Genomic DNA, 15,450 nt, shown 5'->3' on the forward strand with positions numbered 1-15,450 from the left:
AAGATGAACAAAAGTACTCAAAGGAGGCATGGGAGAATTCCAACTGAGGAAGCGCTGAGGGCAAGGACCAGAGGCAAGCAAGTGCCTGCCCATGTGCTGCCAACTACCAGCCATCAACATCTTCCCTCCTGCTAAACTGAAGGGGGACTGGCATTGGTCCAGTGCCAAATGCCCTCTGAGAGGCACCCCTTACTATTTTTCTTACCAACTCCAACAACATGTCTCTCCCACTAGGGAGCTAAATCTCCCCCTTGACCCCACAGTCCCTACCCCATCCATCTCTCCACCTCCTCACAGTCAAACTTCCCCCAGGAGCTGTCTTGCACAGTCTTCCTTTTTGCACTTCCCACTTCCTTCTCAACCTGCTTCCATCTGCTTCCACTCCCACCGGCCACCAAAATAGCTCTTGCTGAGGTTCCAGAGGCCTCCATCTCATCAAAACTGGCAGGCTCTCCTCAGCCGTCCCGTCTTGACCTCCCACAGGATTGGCCACTTCCTCTTTCCAGGAATTTTCTAGTCCCTCACCTTCTGGGCACCGGTCTTGCCTGGTGTCCTCCTGCCTCACCAGCTGCTCCCTCTTGTCCGGTCTTCAGTGAGGCTCCCTCTCCCCTCCTGGGCCCAAGCAAACAGCAGGGTTCCTGAAGACTTGTCCAGAACGTTCCTCTTCTCTCTCTGTGTCCGCTGCGCAGGTACCATGCAGCCTTATGCCATGCCCTCTTAGCCTCCACCTCAGGCATTTCAAAAGCCCCATAGACCCAACCTGTCGCAAACCTGTTTCAGTGTATGGCTCCTCCCTCCACCCCCTCCCACAGTCAGAAACCCAGGTGGCACCCGGGCACCTGGCGTCAGGTGATCACTACACCCCAGGTCTGCTTATCCCCACCTCCATTCTGGCATACCCTGGCAGCACCCCCACATCCTGCCATATCCTGTATATAGCCACCCAACTGGATTGTGTTAACCCCCTGCTCAAAACCCGCTGATGGCTTCCCATTGCTTTTGGGATGAAGAATGAAACCATTAACTTGGCTCACAGGTAGGGTACAGCAGTAACCGACAACCCTCCCACAGGTCCTCCTGGGGGGCAGGGGGCAAGGGGACCGGTTCCCTTACCTTCTAGCTCCCCTGTGCTGTCCACTCTCCTTTCAGCCACTCAGACCCCTCCCCGTTTAGTGCCCAAGTAACCGGCTTCCTCAGCTCTCTTAGCGCATAGGATTCCCTCTGACCATACACTTTACCCTCCTCCTTTCTCCTGTGCCTGGCCTGCACCTGCTTCTATTCAGAGCTCCACTGATTCATTCACTCCCTCCTGGGAGGAAGCTGCTCCCCACCACTCCAGACCTTGACCAGGTCAGTTTTCATCATCATTTCCCACTCAAGACCTGTATACCTTTCCTTCAAAGCTTGTCATCTATTCATTTATTAGAACTATTCTCCTCTCCCTTGAAATGTAAATGTATCACACTTTGTTTCAAGAGCCACATTAGATTTTGCCTTAGCTCAGTGACTACCATGTAACTGGCACTCAAATATATTTTTAAAAATCTTTATTATGCATAGTTCAACCTAAAGAGAAGTAGAGAATAGTGAAACAAACTCCTATATACCTTTTAACTACTTATGTTAGTAATTAACTTTTTTAATTGAAGTATGGTTAATTTACAATGTTGTGTTAGTTTCAAGTGTACAGCAAAGTGATTCAGTTACATGTATCTATAATATATATGTAATATATATAACATATTCCTCTTCCAGATTCTTTTCTGGTTATTATTCTTTTCTATTATAGGCTATTACAAGATATTGAGTATAGTTCCCCATGCTATACAGTAGGTCTTTGTGATTTACCTATTTTATATATAGCAGTGTTTATCTGGGCTTCCCTGGTAGCTCAGCTGGTAAAGAATCCATCTGCAATGCAGGAGACCCTGGTTCAATTCCTGGGTTGGGAAGATCCCCTGGGGAAGGGATAGGCTACCCACTTCAGTGTTCTTGGGCTTCCCTGGTGGTTCAGGCAGTAAAGAATCCATCCACAATGCAGGAGACCTGGGTTCAATCTCTGGGTTGGGAAGATCCCCTGGAGGAGGGCATGGCAACCCACTCCAGTACTCTGGCCTGGAGAATCCCCATGGACAGAGGAGCCTGGCGGGCTACAGTCCATGGAGTCACAAAGAGTCGGACATGACCGAGCAACTAAGCACAGCACAGAACAGTGTGTATATGTTAATCCCAAACTCCTAATTTATCTCTCCCTCTTCCCCATGCTGTCCCCTTTGGTAACTATAAGTTTGTTTTTTGTCTGTGAGTCTATTTCTGCTTTGTAAATAAGTTCATTTGTATCATTTTTTAGATTCCATATATAAGTGATGTGCTTAGTTGCTCGGTCATGTCTGACTCTTTGCAAGAATAGTAGAGTGGGTTGTCACGCCCTCCTCCAGGGGAATCCTCCCAACCCAGGGATTGAACCCATATCTTCCACACTGCAGGTGGATTCTTCACCATCTGAGCCACCATATGGTATTTATCTTTCTCTAACTTACCTCACTAACCTTAACCCTAGCATGATAATCTCTAGATCCATCCATATTGCTGCAAGTAGCATCATTCTGTTCTTTTTTTGATGGCTGAGTAATATTTTATACTACATCTTTGTCCATTCATCTGTCGATGGACACTTAGGTTGCTTCCATGCCCTGGCTATTGTAAACTGTGCTGCTATGTACATAGAGGTACATGTATCTTTGCAAATTGGAGTTTTCTCCAGATAGATGCCTAGGAGTGGGATTGCAGAATCATATAACTCTATTTTTGCTGTTCTCCATAGTGGCTGGCTGCTGTAATTATTAACATATTTATTGTATTTGCCAAAATATTTTAAAATGATTTCAAGTTTCCATGACAGTTTACCCCTAAATACTTTATGAAGTTTTCTTAGCACAATATGATAATCACCCCTTAGAAAATTAATAATAATTCCATGTATCATCTAATACCCAGCCCATATTCAGTTTTTCCTAATTGTCCCCCCAAAATGCTTTTTGGTTTGTTCCAACTAGGATCTGAAAAAGGTCTACATAACCAAATGCATGTTGCATTTGATTATGTCTCTTCTATCTCATTTAATTCTAGAATAATCTTTTTCCCCTTATGCCATTGAGTTGTTGAATTGCTAAAGCATTTCAGGTGAATCACAGACATCATGTCCTACCGTCTAGATTTCTCTGATAGCTTCCTTGAGGTGGTGTTTACCCTGTATGTCCTGTAAACTGGAAATTAGACTTACAGGCTCCATTAGATTCAAGTTGACTACATGGGCAAAAACACTTCCTGGGCCATGAGCACCACGTTGTGGTGTCCTCGGTGCCTGAGCTCTGCTCTTAGTGATAGAGTGCTGCTGATGGGTAGGACTTAATGGAGACAGCCCATCTCTCTGGGAGAAGTTGCATTTTCTTCCTTTAAAGCCAGCAAGTAAACTGTGGGACAACACTTTAGAATGATTGTGCTTTTAATAAATGAAGCAGATCAGTGTGGCTGAACAGAGGTGAGAACAGGAACCAGAATTCAAAGGGCTTAAGGCCTTGATAAGAAATTTGGACCTTATCCTGTAGGATGGGGAATTGCAGACCACTTTCAAGCAAAGGAAATCACATGATCAGCAGGAGGGATGGGGCGGCATGAGGGGAACAGGGAACTAGTATTTCCTGAATGCTCAGCTTGAACTGACCCTATGCCAGGTGCATACGTGATCTAAGTGAAACCTTTTGTGTGTGCTGAGTCATTTAGTCATGTCTGACTCTTTGTGACCCTATGGACTATAGCCCGCCAGGCTCCTCTGTGCATGGGATTCTCCAGGCAAGAACACTGGAGTGGATTGCCATGCCCTCCTCCAGGGGGATCTTCCCAAGGCAGGGATGGAACCTGTATCTCCAGCACTGTAGTCAGATTCTTTACCATCTGAGCCACCAGGGAAACCCATAAGTGAAACCTGCCCTGTGTTTAAAAGAAAAAGTCTATTTTACAGATGAAAAAAAATGGAGGACTCATTTAGTCACTCACCCAAGACCAATAGGAAGGCAGTAACCATGAGCATGGACAGGTATTGAAAGAGAATCAGTAGCAGCGGTAACCAGTTGGCTGTAGGGAAGAGAGGAACTGGGAGCCCCAGCTCTAAGCTGGAATGCAGGAGGGGATGGAGCAGGTTGGAGGGGAAGATGAGGAGCCCAGGCTCCAGCTGCCCAGATGTCTCCAAGCCGCTCTCTTGAGAAATGGTGTTTATAACGTGACAATGTCTGTAATTTGGCTTCTGGCACGACTTGATAATTAGCTTAACTTATCCCTCACTGGTGTTTCATTCAAGGCAAGGACACTTTTCCATTCCTTCTGCCGAGGCCTGTTTTCCCTGAGTGTTCCAGGGTGAGTGTGAACAAAGAGCTGGGATGTCTCTTTTGCTCAGCCCAAATGGGCCAGAGACTGCTGTCAAGGGTGTGTAGACTGTCTGCTGTCTCTCGGCTAGAGTCTGTCTGTCTCCAGAGCCTGGGGGTGTGGACTCCCCCTCGGATGTGTAGCTGCCTGAGGGTGGGGTCCTGGAACCTGCAGGGCAGGAGCGTGGTCCCCAGGCAGCTTCCAGGAACCACGAGGAGGGTACAGTGATGAGCAAGATGGTCTGAGAGGCCGGTGGGGAGGCAGCTGCTGAGGTTGGCTACAGGAAGGCGCTGATCTGAAAAAGGGCTGTGTTGAGGGGAAACAGGGAAACTTTTCAATTTAAGAGGCGTAGACAAGGTAGATTTTATGGGACTTGGGGCTGACTCAGAGAAAAAGGAAGAGAAACATCTGAGAAGGACCTTCGGGGTTTTGTCTCCGGAGAGAAGGTCGAAGCTGTTGACTAAGAAGGCACCTACAAGAGGAAGGGTGGGTGAAGGGATGGGGAGAGGTCAAGTTCAGTTTGGGTCTGAACCAGGAGCCAAATCTAAGTGGGCATGGTCTAAAGAGACTTGGAAAAGGCCAGGGGTGCTGGAGGGCTGTCAGGACTGTCACAGGCCCGCGGGCCAAGGGAGAAACTCCTGGCAGGAGTGAGCGTTTCCAGAGGAGGGTCCTGTGGATCCAGAAGAGGACCCCCCCACCCCACCTCAGGACGGAAAGGGGAAAGGACCCCTGCAAAGGTGGCTGAGAAACCCAAAAGAGTGAGACATGCAGGGCAGCCATGGGGAGCAAATGTCATGGAGAGGTTTCACAGGACAGTAAGGGAAGAGCTACTGGCCTTTGTGACTCTGAGATGAATCAATCAGGGGTCTGGGAAACTGACTTCAGCTTCTTAGCAAAAACAGAAGTGGAAGGGATCACCTGGAGGTGGAGCCTGAGAAGCAAAAAGCAGAGCTGTCACTCCGTGGGAATGGACACAGGACATGTCACCCACTGGGCACCAGGAGCAAAGCCATCAAGAGGGGACTACCCCCTGCCCCCCAGCAGCCTTTGTCCTGGTCACTCGCTCCTCAGAGTGGAGCATGAAGGCCTCAGACTGGATAACGTGCTTGCATCTCAGTGTCCAGGGCACCAAGACAGAGGCTCAGCATCCCTTCCTTCAGTTCCTGCAGTAAACATTTTGCCAGACACAGCTCTAGGCCCATGGAAACAGCAGTGAAATCCACAAAGATCCTTGTCTTTGTGGCGTGGAGATCAGAGAAGAAAGACTGACAACAAACAATGGATATAAATATGTGAGTAATATAGGAGATTAAGGACAAAAAAAAGGGGGGTAAGGAAGATTGGGAGAAGCAGGGAAGGGTACAGATTGATGTCAAGGGTGTGTGAACTGTCTGCTGTCTCTCGGCTAGAATCTATCTGTCTCCAGAGCCTGGGGGTGTGGACTCCCCCTCGGATGTGTAGCTGCCTGAGGGTGGGGTCCTGGAACCTGCAGGGCAGGAGCGTGGTCCCCAGGCAGCTTCCAGGAACCATGGGCATGGAGAGTCAAATTGAGGAGGCAGGACATACATGGTGTGCACAGGACACAACAAGGAAGTGATGTGGCCACAGCACGAGCACGAAGGGAAGAGTGGAGATGAGGCCAGAGGGACGGGGCAGCAGACCGTTCAGAACACTGTCAGCCCTGTAAGGACTTGGCCCTCCCTCTGAGCACAGTGGGAACTCCTGGAGAACTTGGAGCCCAGGAGTGACCCAGTACACAGTTTAAGGGGATCATTCTGGCCACTGTGTAGGGACTAGATGGTGGGGGCAAGGATTGAGGCAGGGAGACTGGTTAGGAAGCTACCAGGCTAGTCCTGGGGAAATACTAACGGTGAGCTGGGTGGGAAGTCATTGAATTCCATGTATATTGTGAAGGCAGAGCAGCAAGATCTGCTGACGTGGGAGACCCCACAGCACTGATCCCAGGCTGTGGGCTTGAACAGCTGTAAAATTCAAGTGGTCATCAACTGAGATGGAGAAGGCTGGAGGTAAAGCAGTTGGCCTAGGTGGGGTATACAGAGAGATCTAGGGTCACCCCCTGAAATAGACAGGAGCACACTGGGCAGCCATAACCTCCAGAAAATATCCAAGACTGGTGGTAACTGGTGACCTTTGGCAGAGCAACTTCGGCAGAGGAGAGGGGGAGCCAGAGAGTCACTGTAAGTTGTGTGCATGGAGATGAAGTTCTTGGTCCAGCTTTCTGATTTACAGAGCAGAGCGGGGATGGGAGACAGAAGGGACAGACAGACAAGGCGAAGGGGGTGGCCTTTTGGATGGAGGTGGCCTGAGCTCATTTGGAGGCTGAGGGGAAATAGGCAGGTGAAGGAGAGCTTGCAGGTAGGGATAAAGAATCTCCACAAGAGGGCAAGCAAAGGGATTTCCCTGGTGGTCCAGTGGCTAAGACTCCATTCTCCCAGTGCAGGGGGTTGGGGTTTGATTCCTGCTCATGGAAGTAGATCCCAGGGTGATCTACTCTATACTGTGAAGACCCAGTGCGATGCAATGGAGACCCAGAGCAGCCAAATAAATACATGGACAACTTTTTTTTTTTTTAAAAGAGGGCAAGCAGAGGTTCAACCTCAAGGGGCTAAGGGCCTGGACCAGGGTCAGGAAACAGTTCCACTAAAGAGGTGGTCGGCCAACAGCCGGTGTGGCGATGACAGGCATGACTCTGGGATTTTGAATCCCAACTCCCACCATCCTATCTTGAGTCCAGGAGACAGGATTCATCTTCACCCCAGCCCAGTCCCCAGGCCTCACCCTACCCCTGCTATGACCAAGGTCTGCTGCACCCCAGAGTCTTAGTACCCTGAGCATAGCCTCATATCTGAACCCAAATCCATGTGGCTGCTTTCCTCAATTCTGCTACAACTGGGGGACACTGCCCACTTGCTGTCCCCCGACCCTTCCATCCCCCCACCCCAAGGGGCTCCTCTTCTGCTCTCTACCTGAGTCCCCAGCTCAGCAATGGCTTTGTTTCCTGCTTCAGAAAGAAAATGCAGAGTTGATTAAGAAAAGCTGAACACAGAAGAATCTAAGATTCCACTTTAATGAAGTTCTAGAGCCAGCAAGGGCTTCCTAGGTGGCTCAGTGGTAAAGAATCCACCTATCAATGCAGAAAATGCAGAAGACACGGGTTCCATCCCTGGGCCGGGAAGATCCCCTGGAGTAGGAAATGGCAACCGACTCCAGTATTCTTGCCTGGAAAACTCCATGGACAGAGGAGCCTGGTGGGCTACAGTCCATGGGGTCTCAAAGAGTTGGCCACCACACTGAGCACGCATGTACAAAGAGCCAGCAAAATGAATCTACCAAGATCTATTAGTGATAGAAACTGGATTCGTGTTGCCTGGAGCTGGGGGGATGACTGCTGTGGGATATAAAGGAACTTTCTGGGGAGATGGAAATGTTCTATATTTTTATGGGGGTGATGGTTACATGGCTCTGTACATTTTGCCAAAGGTCATCACTTATACACATAAAATGTGTGCATTTTACTATACGTAAATAAAATGTTGATTAAAAAATAGAAAACTAAAAAAAATTTTCAGGAAAAAATACATGCTATCAAGCAGAAAAAGCCTACATATTCACAAGGACAGACACACACTCATCTGTCCCCATCCTTCATGTCCTCCCTTCCCTGGGAGAAGCAGCATGCCCCCTCTGGCCCACCTGAGCCCTTGTACTAGAGACTGCCCAGGAGACGTCAGGCCATGCCTCCCTGACCTTGCGTCCTCCTCCCCGCTGTCCTCTCTTCCTGTCTCTCTCATCCCAGCCCCTAGGAAGGATGTCTACACTCACACTCTCTCTCCCTTCTCACCCAATCTTCTGATACCTCTCCCACCATGCTGGATCAGTTGCCCCCTCTCTGAGACCCCTGCCTTATGGACCACTCCCTCCCTCTTCTCTCCTCCCTGGTTTCCATGACACCACTCTTTCTGGAGGTCCCGCTCCATCTCTGGAGTTTCCTTCTCATGCTCCTTGAGGTTCCTCCCCCACCCCCCTTTTAAATGCCAGCCTTCCCTGAGCCTCTGGCCTTGGCTTTCTGCTCTTTGCACCTGCACAGCTTTCCAGCTTGATCTTACCCTCGCCAGGACCTTAGTTACTATCCACCGCTGACAATGCTCAAAGATATCTCTGAATATTTTTCAGAGTATCAAGGATATGGCAGAAGAGGTAGGCAAAATATTACATATGCTTCAAAAGCATTTTATAATTTTTAAAGTGATACACAAATCCAATCCTCTTTTGGGATGGTCCACTAAACCTCCAATGCAGCAATCCCAACCTGAATCCATCAACTCTCTCCCAATTCTGCACCTCCTCCCTTCTTCAGGAGTCCAGTTGTTTGAGACAGAAACCTGGGCGTCACCCTCCCACTCCATGACTGCCAACTGTCAACAATCAGCTTCTCTCAGTTTCACCCCCTACACATTCTCTCTCTCCATCCCCATCAACACTCCAGTCCAGGACCTCTTCCTCACTCCCAGAAACATTTAAGAACGCATCCATTTATCCATTCATTCATTCATTCATCAAGTATTAACTGAGCACCCACTATGTGCCCAACACTGATCCAGGTGTTTCAGTTACATCAGTAAACACAGCAGGTAAAAATCACTGCCCTATAGAACTAAATAGACATTTCTCCAAAGAAGACACACAGATATGCCAACAGGAATGTGACAAAGTGCTCAGTACTGCTAACTGTTAGAGAAACGCAAATCAAAGCTACAATGAGGGGCTTCGCTGGTGGCTCAGGGGTAAAGAATTCACCTGCCAATGCAATAGACATCAGTTCAATCCCTGATCTGAGAAGATCCCACATTCCATGGAGCACCTAAGCCTGTGCACCATACCTATTAAGCCTGTGCTCTAGAGCCCAGGAGCCAGAACTACTGAAGCCCAATGCACCTGGAGGCCGTGATCCACAACAAGAAAAGCCACCTCAATGATAAGCTCCTGTACTGCAACAGAGAGCAGCCCCCGCTTGCTGCAACTAGAGAAAAGCTCAGGCAGCAATGAAATAATAAACCAAAACAGCCAAAAATAGAGATAATTTTTTCATTATTAAAAAAACAAAGACCACAATGAGGTATCATCTCACACCTGTCAGAAAGACTATCATCGAAAAGTCTACAAATAATAAATGCTGGAGAGGGTGTGGATTCTGTCCATGGGATTCTCCAGGTAAGAACACTGGAGTGGGTTGCCATGCCCTCCTCCAGGGGAATCTTCCCAACCCAGGGATTGAACCCATGTCTCTTACATTTCCTGTGTTGGCAGGTGGGTTCTTTACCACTAGTGCCACCTGGGAAGACAAATATTATGACATCACTTGTAAGTGGAGTATAAAATATGACACATATGAACTTATTGACAAAACAGACACAGACTCACAGACATAGAAAACAAACTTATAATTACCAAATGGGAAAGGAGTGGGGAGGGATAAATTAGGAGCATGGGATCAACAAACTACTGTACATAAAATATGTAATCAACAGGGCTTTACTGTATAACACAGGCAACTATATTCATTATCTTGTAATAAGGGGCAAACTAATATGAAAAAAATATATTTTTCACTTTGCTGTATACCTGAAAGTAACACAATGTTGGAAATCAACTTACTTCAACAGAAGAAAATCGCTGCACTGTGGAACTTACATTCTAGAACTTGCAATAATTTCAGAATTATTGTTTTCCACCTTTACTTCTCTGACCACCGTGTTGTGGCTACTGAACTTTGCAACATGTACATCTGCTCAGCATCTTCCATGGGACCTCATGCTCCTGGGGTCAAATCTGAACCACAGATAAAGTGTCTTGACCCCTTCCCTCCCACCCCACTTTCCGCTCCTCTTTCTTGAAACACTTGTACCCGCTGGACACAGCAGCGTGTGTACATCCGCTTATCCTCGGCCTGTGATGTTCTCCCTCTCCTGGCTATCCAGAAACCTTCTTGTCACCTTCAAGTCATAGCGCAGCCTGCCTCCTCCAAGGAGCCTTGCCTGACTTCCTCAGACAGAAACTGGAACCTCTTCTCCTGGGCTCCCCCGTAAAAGGTCCATCCCCCTCATAACACATATTGCACCGCACTGTGATGTTCGCCTGCCTACTAGTCAGCCTTTCCCCTCCACCCCGGGCACCTGCAGGGCTGCAACCTGCCTTGATCCCTTCTACATCACCAGTGCCTGGTCCATTACCTGGCACACAGTGAAAGTGAAAAGAAAGTGAAGTCGCTCAGTCGTGTCCGACTCTTCGTGACCCCATGGACCGCAGCCCACCAGGCTCCTCCGTCCATGGGATTTTCCAGGCAAGAGTAATGGAGTAGATTGCCATTAGGGGTCAACAATGGTAGTGGATTAAAGAAATGATTTAGTAGGAGATGACAGGGAGAGGTTTGGGGAGAAGGGGCTAGCTAGTCCCCAGAGCAGCCCCCTTCTTGATAATCTGAACCGACCTCATGGTTAAAGGCAGTGTTCAAATCCTGCTTCTGCACCTTCTGGCTGTGCACTCTGAGCTTGTTTCCTTCCGTATAAAATGAGAACAGGAATGAGATCTATCTCAGTGTCATTGCAAGAAGATTGTTAGATGCTTAGCACAGCGCCTGGCACACTGGCTCTCGTCAAAAGTGAGCTGCTGTTACCATGGCTATTGTCGTCATCACCATCACTACCACCACAGCTGTCCACTCTTGCCTCCTGACCGGCCTCTTCCCCTAGCACTGTTATCCACTATTTCCTCCTTCTCACCCCTCAATCTATGTTTGATCCACTGTGGTCAGCCTCCACCCTAGCTAGTGCCTGGAATTTTCCAGGCGGAAGTCATCAAGGAGGCACCCCCTCCTCTCCTCCTCAAAGAACCCTTTCCTCCCTTGACCTCTCAGTGGCATGTGACCTGGCATCACTTCCTCTTTCTTAAAGTTCCTCTCTGACTTCCATGATGTGAACTCCCTGCTTCTCAGGATAGCCTTCTGGCCCTCTCACTCTGGGTCTCTGCAACCCAGGCTGCAGATCCAAACCCAAACAATCGACTGCCTGCTAAGCATCACCACCCCACGTGTCACAGACACCCAATGTCAGCAGGCCCAGAGCAGTTCCTTGTCCGCTCCACCACCCCACCCCCACTCCTGAGTTCTACAGTGAGTGCGGAGAGCTCCAACCAGCAAGTTCTCTCCATCGCACCTCTGGGAGTCATCTTCCTGGTCTTGCCTTGCCAAACAGTTCCTGTCACAGTCTTAACATTCTATTTCTTTACATCCTCATCTGCTGCCCTTTGCTCATCCCCTCTGCTTCTGCTGGAGTCAAATCCTCATCTCTCAACTGGATCTTTTGAGGTCTCCTACCAGTTGCTATTCAACTGTGCTCTCTGGAGTAGCACCGCTTGGGAGTTTGCTAAAAATATTGGGTCTCAACCTCCACCTCAGACCTACTGAGTCATACTCTGCATTTTAACAAGACCCCCAGGGGAATCACATGCACTCAAGGTTGAGAATTGCTATCCTAATCCATCTAACCTCCCCACAACCCTAACCAATCCCAGACTTGACAACCAGTGTGCAAATAAGGCTAAGCATCTTTTACTTAAAAGCCCTTACTGGCTCCCCACTGCTCTCAGGATTAAATCCAAACTCCTTAGCAAAATGACCTGGGTCCCCTTAATCGGGTTTTTGGCCATCCCACTAACCCTCCCTCCTGCTCTCCTACTACACATACCACCATGGGGTGTCCGTAATGTACAATTCCAATGTCCTGATTCCCACCTTTGCTGGTTCCCACCTCTGAGCCTTTAAACATGCTGTTCCCCCTGCCTGGAAAGTTCTTCTGTCCCTTATCTGCCTGCAAACCCTCCCTCCCTCACTTGGTCCTAGCTCAGGCTTTCCCTAACCCCATAAATAGTTACCTCCTTCCTGCCAGTGTTAACACTGTTCTTAGAACTATCGCAGCCATTATCATCTTGAACTGAAGTTGTTTGTCTATATCTGTCATTCCCACCATCCCAGGTACTATCTGTGTATCTCCTATGGGCTGCCCATGATGATTCAATGAAGAGTTTGCTGAAAGACAGAATAATACAACTTTTTCCACTTCTGTCCTGATGGCAACTGTAACAGGAGGAATGATTAGATTTCAGGAGGAACTGGTGAAAAAAGAACACAGGAGGGCAAATGTGCTATTAATTTGTCACCCCTCAGCCTGGAAATTTCCCCAAGAGCAAAATCATCAACCACAGAATGTTAATTCCAAGGGGATTTTCAAGATCCAGTCACCCAACCAAACGATAGAGAGGGCAACTGCTTTGCCCAAGGTCACCTAGCTGGTTAGGGGCAGGGCTAGACTAGATTCCAAGTACCTCTGGAAAGTTTGGGCAGATGGATACTTTATTCCATGAACCTCTTCCCTTCCTACCCATTTTAACTCCCTAAAGCAAGTCCCCTGTGTCCTAACATGACCAAAGGAACTTCCGGGGCTCAAAGCTCTTAAAACACCTGCTGGGACCTTGGCTGGCTGGAGTTGTCAAAGCCCTGCAGTTTGGAGGAGGGGATCAAATTATCCCCATTTTCCAGATTGGCAAATAGAGGCAGTGACAATCTGTGTTACACTGCTAGCTAATGGCAGCGGTAGGATTTGACACTAAGCACTGTGCTTTTCCCGTAGAAAGAGCTGAAAAGCCAAAAATTCCACCAAGGTAGAGTCACTATTTATTACAATAATCATGACGACTGGCCGCCTAATGCTTGGGGAATCCCCTCACTCCCACCAGTTCCTCTTTAAATCGAGCCTCTATTCCTCTTGCACAGGATGTCTGACTTAGGAAAGAACCTGTTCACCCACTCTCGAACCCCAACCAAGCTTACTGTAGAGACTGCGGCAGTCATAACCCTTGACGGGGAAATCACCCTTCCCTATGCCAGGCACTTACAATGTCACTGCTCACATCAACACTGAGCTTGGTACTGTGTCCCCATTCTGAGACGGGGAAATTGAGGGTCCCAGATAAGCCATTACTAATCTATGGTCAAAATCAGTAAACGACTAACCTGGATACCAAACCAAGGTCTTTCCGACTCTAGGGTCCCATCTTTCTATTTGGCCATGCCAGGCTCTCCCAGACCACAGGAAAACACCTGAAGCCTCTTATTGTCTCGGTTATCTCGGAAAAGTAACCTAACCTCTCTGAACGCCCCCAAGGTCAGAAGCTTTGCTTTCGGGGGATAAAATGATAAGCAAACGGGACGCAAATAAAATGCAAACCCGCGGGCGCCAGCGCAATCCTTTCCCGGAGCCTGGGGCTTTCTAGTGCGGAGGGCGCGCCCCCGGGACCGGCGAAACCAAGCGCCCGGCCAGCTAGGAGAAGCGAAACCTCAACACTCTTCAGCCTCCCCCGCTAGGTTCCGGGAACAAGCGAACAAGGCTTCGTGGAAATGAGATCGGCAGCAGCCGCCTCGGATCCCAGGACCACCCCGACCACAGCCCGCAGTCCCGGGCCGGGAGGTGCGGGGGCCGGCGCGGTCGGGCCCGAGCAGCAGCGCGATGCGCGCTTCCGCCCCGCTCCGCTCCGGCAGCGGCCGCGGCAGCCCCACAATCCCCTTCTGGCTCCGGGGACGGGCGGGGCGGGGCGGGGCGGGGCGGGCCGAGCGGGCGGAAATAATTTTCTGTTTGGTCCTCTCTGCCCCAGTCCCTCAGCCGCGGGACGCGCTAGGCGGGCGAGCGTGCTGGAGGCGGGAAGCCAGAGCGGGAACGCGCTGCCCTGGAACCCTTAGAGGGGTGGAGAGGGGAAGAGCAGGGATTGAGCGCCTACTGTGTGCCCTAGCGCTTTACAAAAGGATTTTCGTTAGATCTTCACTGCAGCCCTTGCCAGAGGGGGTTAACGCCCCTTTTAAGAGGGATAAGTTGAGCCTCTGAAAGGTGAAGTCACACGCCAAAAACTGCACAGCCAGGATCAGCCTGACGTCCCAGATCAGTGCTCCGTGAAGCCAAGGAGAGCGCAATGAACTTGAACAACTTGTTGGCCGAGTACTGTTCTTGCTCGTTTTTTCGTGAATCGGCACATAGTAGGTGCTCTGGAAGATGTTGGAAGATGGAGAATGAGCTTGACAGCTCAGCCCTGGGATTACTCCCTGCGAATCCCGCCCAGCCCACAGGGCACCGGGTTTCCCCAGACCTCAGACGGGAACAGTTATGATGGGCGGACATCCCAGTTCGACACTGGCATTCGGCGAACACATGGTGGTGGAGCCCCAGTTCTAGCGGAGAACAGACTGGGTTCAAATCCCCGCTCTGCCGCTTTCAGACAATGTGACTTTGGGCAAGTCACTTCATTTGGGACGAACCTCAGTTACTCCATCAATAAAATGGAGAGTATTAACACCCCAAAGGGTTGTGAGTGACTTAAACGAAACCATGTTCCTAGTACTCTAAACCAAACGTACAACCCGTCCATCCCGCAAGCTTCGGGCGGTGCATCCGCAAGCGGTAAGGACCCGAACAAAGGTTCCTTGTCCCCAGTCCCCAAGTCGGCCATCCCTAGACGCAGGGACCGACGGTTCTTCTAGTGACCCTCGTCCAGCGAAACCCGAAACTACGGTCGGCCACCTCGGTTTTGGCCACCTCGGCCAAAATCGGTTCCGAAAGCAATTACTCAAATATTCCAAAAACTGGCGCATGGCTTGGGCTGATATTTTTGCGTTTAATTTCCTTGATGTTTTACTCTTGTCAGAAAAGGCAATTCGTCAGAAACTCCTAAGTGAGACTTCTCGTCTGTGTCTTGTTTTAACTTTTCGTATGAGCGAAGTTCACAAGGCAGATGAAGATACCGGCGCATAGCAGTCCTCGCGGGGATCGCGACCCCCGGACCGGTCCCCAATAATACCCTGATTCTTGGCCCCGTCCCCCAGACACGGAAGCGGCAGAGACAGGCCTCCCCCAACCCCCTCCCCGCCCATTTAGACAGAGCCTCTACGTCCTGGCAGCCCTCCGG

The sequence above is a fragment of the Capricornis sumatraensis genome, chromosome 8 (genome assembly GCF_032405125.1).
Source record: "Capricornis sumatraensis isolate serow.1 chromosome 8, serow.2, whole genome shotgun sequence".
Classification (NCBI taxonomy): Eukaryota; Metazoa; Chordata; class Mammalia; order Artiodactyla; family Bovidae; genus Capricornis; species Capricornis sumatraensis.